A 5,587-nucleotide genomic window follows, 5' to 3' on the forward strand; every position below is an offset into this window, starting at 1 on the left:
TTTATTTTGTCTGTTACTTTTCCAGAACCACGCTTGGTCTGATTCATATGGAACATGATACATAGGCAACCTACATAGGGTTCGATCGAATCATTATTAAAAAAAAGGGAAAGAAAAAGTGAATGAAGTTGTGGGATGTGAGGGATGAGAGAAAGAAAATAGTGATAATTAGAAAGAAAAGAGAGGAAGGAAAATGAGTAAGCCAAGAAATTTTTGTAGTTCCTCCACCAGCTATTCTTCCTTCATCACAGGTGTTGTCGGTCCTGTTTACCTTGAAAATGGTAATTACAATTAGATTTGATTTTGTGATTCTAAAAATACGTGATATGTTTTTATGCTAGTTGTTAGGCAATAGATGCTAATTATGAGACTAGGAAGTAAGATAAGAACGTGAAAGCAGTATGTTTAAGCAAACCGAGTGGCTAAGAATTGGGGCCTCGAGCTAGATTATACGGGGCCTCGAGGTCGAGCTCGATACTAAGCTATGGACAGCCGGTGAAGGACTAACAATTTTGGGAGCTTTGATGAAGGCTCTTTATGATCAATAACAATCAATAAATGAAGAACAATTAATAGAACATAGTAAATGTAAGCAATAAATGTAAAATAATAGAATAAGGGAGAATGTGTTTTAGTTAGAGAGCAGAGAATGTTCTTGTATTCAATGTTGTGTATCTCCTAAAATATAAGGGTTCCCTCTCTCTATATATATAGGAGGGGGAATCCCAATATAGTACAAAATGCATTTTTTACAAAGATATATGGTTGGTACAACCATTTAATGCCACGGTACGGGCTTATACTAGCCTAATAGACTTGGTCAGCCTTAATCATGCGCCTTGGGAACTTCCCGTTTTCCCATCATAACTACCGATCTGCACTGTCCCGAGGTCAAACGTTGATAACCCCTCGGGGTTGAAACTCGACCATTATCTCAAGCCTTTGGAGACGTGCCTACGAAGCGTCATAATGACCATAAAATCGGACCCTCTGATTTTTACCGCATACAGATAGTCCCTGTGTTTCTTAGAGTAAAATGATAAGAAACGATTTTGAAATCGATCTCCTCAAACCTCTCATGATTACATCATGCTTATGATGTAAGCTATTTGTGATAAGTGGAATGTCCCATCGATTCATCTTTCCAGAAGCATTCAATGTATCGCTGGTTTATTTTCCCAAAAAGCGATAATATCGCCGCCGATCCGTTTTCTGAAATGCATTGATTACGCCATCTGTTATGCTACCAAAAGGCATTGATTGTGCCACCTGTTACGCTACTGCCTTTCTATAAATTGGAGGTTTCTTGAACCCAAACTCCATCCAGTTACTCTTCAACAACCTCTAACCCTTTTCTTCTCTTCATCTTCATCCAAACTATGTTTTTCATGGTTAAAGCCCGTGACCGTAAGATCACACGGCAGCGCTTTTGCCAGTCATGTTATGGCCATTCTTCAAAGCTTTTTCTCACTGAGTGGGATCATAATGATTTGTTGTTATTGTTGTTGTTGGCCTGAAAGAACGAGAGAGGGGCTTCAAACTGTTCCTGCATCAGAGGATATGTGGACCGTGAAGTGCTGCTCATCTCTCTTAACTTTAACCTGGTGTGGCTCTTCACTCCCCTTGCTTTCTCCGGAGTGAGATGGCGTCATCTACTAACTGTTGCATCCCACACCGGTGCAACGTCTCAAGAAGTGGCTTCTCAATAGTAGTGCTGACACGACCCAAACTCGCCAAATTTTTCACCAAGCCACATTTTCCCCGCTTGTTGAAAGCTTTTTCTCTTTGATAGGCTACATCCTCTTCATCTTTTTCTGCTTCTTCGAGGTTCTTGAAGATGCCGTTTGGAAGATCGAAATGGGGCACCCGAGGGAGTGGTTCTCCCAGATGTCACTCCCGAGGCTGTACCTCTAACAGTAGATTAGGCTTTTAGACTTGTTGTTCTCTGCTTCTTTGTTTCTGTGTAAGGACCCCTCGTGGGCTTTTGTAATCATCATTTATTAATATAAAAATATTTCTTCAATTTTTTTTCATGTATTTTTATAATTACATTTAGTATTTTTAAAGCTAAATTGCATAATTGCAATATTAGCCCATTTTAATGTATAATTATATTTTATATGTGTAAAATTGGCCCTATATTTTTAAGATGATAATTATGTATTTTAAATCATTTTGGTTTAGGAAAATTATTTTCAGAAAACTATTTATTATTTATTATAAATTAAAATAGGGAAAATTGGCTATTTAATTATAGCCAGATTTGGCTTTCAATTTTAGCCAAATTGGACCCAATCCCCAGCCCAATTTCCTACCCAATTAACCCGGCCCAGACCCTATAAACCCCTACCCAAACTCGGAGCCCATTTACCCAATTAAATCCTGGCCATTGATCTCCCAGATCAACGACCCACATCACTTCTTACTTTTTTTAATTCATACAATCCCCTAACCCTAGGCCATTTCCCAAATTCGCCGCCTTCAGATGCTCTCATCTCTCTCTTCTCTCTCAACCTAACCCTATTCATTCTTCAACCACTGCCTCCTTCTCCGGTCATCTCCGGCGACCACCTTTCAACCCCAAGCCTCTAATGGTCCCTCCATTGCCTTGCCCATCATCTCTGAGGCCTTCAAGGGCCCTGGGCCGTGCCTTTTGTATCTAGGGTTTCTGGTTTGGTTGTTCACAGCTTCTCCGGTGTGATTTTGGGAAAAATTACACCATATATGTTACGATCTGTGAAGCTTATAGCAAGTTCTTCTGTTTCTATTTGGGTTTCCTTTGAAACCCTAACTTTCGTTTATATCTCTCAGATCTGTGCTCTTTCTAACGATTTAAGTCTGTTTCTTCCTACGTTTTACACTATTCTTAAACTTCTTCCGAAAAATCCTCAACTTTAAAGCGCTTTACTTTGTTAAAAATTAGGGTTTCTCGGAGTTTCTTCTACACTTGTTTTAACTTATTTTTCTTTATGTTTAAACCTTTTTCCTCGCATATCTTGACTGATTTTTGTGTTCCTAATGCTTTTTCAACTCGACACTCTTAAAGCCTTAATTTCTTAGATCTTCTTTGTTTTGTTATGTGTGTTAGCATGTCTACTTGATTTTTGTTACGTTTCTGTGGTTACCATGCTTCGAATGGGTTTTCTACTAAGTCTTTAGCCTACTTGTATCACCTCTGCGTGATTGTTTTTCATCTTGACTTGTTCATATCTTGCTTCTTTCCGTCGATATGGCTGACCTTGCCTGTTCACTACGCCTATTTGTTTTTCTCTATTTATATGTTGAAGTATAGAATCATAATGTGACGACCCAAATTTCCCTCTTTTTTCGTGCTTCCGAGGCCTTGAAAACCTCATTTTTGCTTGCCTCGATTTGCATGCACAGTCCGAGCGCGTAGCCGGAAAGCTTATATGTTAAATTCTGTAAAAAAATTCAAAATGTGGCTTTAAAATAATTAAAGTTGACTTTGGTCAATATTTTTGGTAAACGAACCTGGACCCGTGATTTGGCGATCCCGGAGGGTCCGTAGAAAAATATGAGACTCGGGCATATGCCCGGAGTCGAATTTCGAGGTCGAGAGCCCGAGAAATGAATTTTTCTGTGAAATTGTTTTTGTGAAATTATTAAGGAAAATGGAAATGAAAATTGATTAAAAGACTATGGTATCAGGCTCGTATTTTGGTTCCGACGCCCGGTACAACTCTTAAATATGTGTTAAGCGCTTTCTGTAAAGTTTGGTCGAAATCGGATGTCATTTGACGTGTTTCGGACCTAAATATCTAAAATTTGAAGTTATGAAGTTTGAAATGAAAATGATGATCTTGAGGCTTGATTCAATGATTTTTGATGTTATTTTGGCGATTTGATCGCTCGAGTAAGTTCGTAGGATGTTATTGAGTTAGTGTGTGTGATTGGTTAGGAGCCCCGGAGGGCTCGGGAGTGAATTGGAGGTGGTTCGGGGTGTTTTTACACTTAGGAAAGGATCAGATTTTGCTGCATTTTTACACAGGCATTTTGTTCTTCGCGAACGCGGCCTCAGGCTCGCGTTCGCAGTGCTTTGGTACTCCCCTCTTACGCGTTCGCGTCCTACTTCACGCGATTGCGTAGTTCTAATTCCCCCTCCTTCGCATTCGGATCATCATTATCGCGAACGCGTAGCTTTACCAGCTTCCTCAATGCGTTCGCGTGGCCCCTCACGCGTTCGCGTATAATAGTCCCTGGACCCCCCAACATTTTCTTCTACGCGTTCGCATTCTATTTCACGCGTTCGCGATGAAGTGTCCAGTTTACCCTTCGCGAACGCGGCCCCTTTCCTGCGAACGCGAAGGGCAATTTGCCAAGCGAATTTTTAAGTTCAAAACATTAGCCATTGCGGGTTTATTCCCAAATTTCACACGAGCTCTTCTTCCCCACACCCCATAAGCGATTTTTAGAGCTATTCTTCACCAAAGCTTCTTGGATATCGTTGTTTCGGAGTCAGATTGTAGAGGAAAGATGGTATTGGAGAGTTGATTGCTATTCTTGGACCGAGGTAAGTGTTTGTTCTAACTTTGGTTAGAGGGAATAGGATTAGGATATTATTTGCTAATTGCTAAATGAAGAGTACGGTTTATAGGCATGGTGACGGTTATCTATATACCGGAGTCTAGCATGACCGTGGGTCTTAACTGTGTTTGAACCGGACTTTGTGAAACATCTTTCTAGTTTGATTGCTAAGTTTCCTATAATGTGAAGGGTTGAGGAGGAATTGCGATATATTATTGGATCGTTGTCTCGAACTAGAATTTGATAATTGAGAAAGAAGTGATTAAAAGAGAAAGTGATGTGACTTTTCCCTTGCCGGGACACGTAGTCTATTATTGTTGTTGCTCCCTTGCCGGGATATTTGGGCTGTTAGTTGTACCCTTGCCGGGTTAAACCGTTATGTTGTTGAATTCCCCCTAATGGGGCCCCCTTTAGAAAGATTATATGTATATATATATTATGAAATGGGATCGTGTGGCACGCCGACCACTTATATATATTATGAATTGAGATCGTGTGGCACACCGACCACTTATATATTATGAAATGGGATCGTGTGGAATGCCGTCCACTTATGAATTAAGAAATGGGATCATGTGGCGCGCCGACCACTTATATATGAGCTATGGTATTGAGATAGTTTCGTCGTTATATCCGTTGATATATATTCACTGTATTTTCCCCGAGCATGCCCCCTTCCCCTTTTTAGTTGATGTTCTCTATTGTTATTTCTGTTGCCTTTGTATATATATATATATAATATCTGCACATGTTGTTTTTGGTAGGTCCTGTCTAGCCTCGTCACTACTTCGCCGGGGTTAGGCCAGGCACTTACCAGCACATGGGGTCGGTTGTGCTGATGTTACACTTCTGTGCTTTTTGCACAGATCATAGTACCGGAGCAGGAGCTTTTGGACAACAGTAGGAACGTTGGGAGCTTACTTCAGTCCGGAGATTTCCGAGGTAGCCTTACTGGCGTCCGCATGGCCCAGAGTCTCTCTTATCTTTGTCTTTCATTTGATTTCCCTTGTATCGGATCAGACAGTACTGTATTCTTATTCAG

Source organism: Nicotiana attenuata, unplaced genomic scaffold (genome assembly GCF_001879085.1).
Source record: "Nicotiana attenuata strain UT unplaced genomic scaffold, NIATTr2, whole genome shotgun sequence".
NCBI lineage: Eukaryota > Viridiplantae > Streptophyta > Magnoliopsida > Solanales > Solanaceae > Nicotiana > Nicotiana attenuata.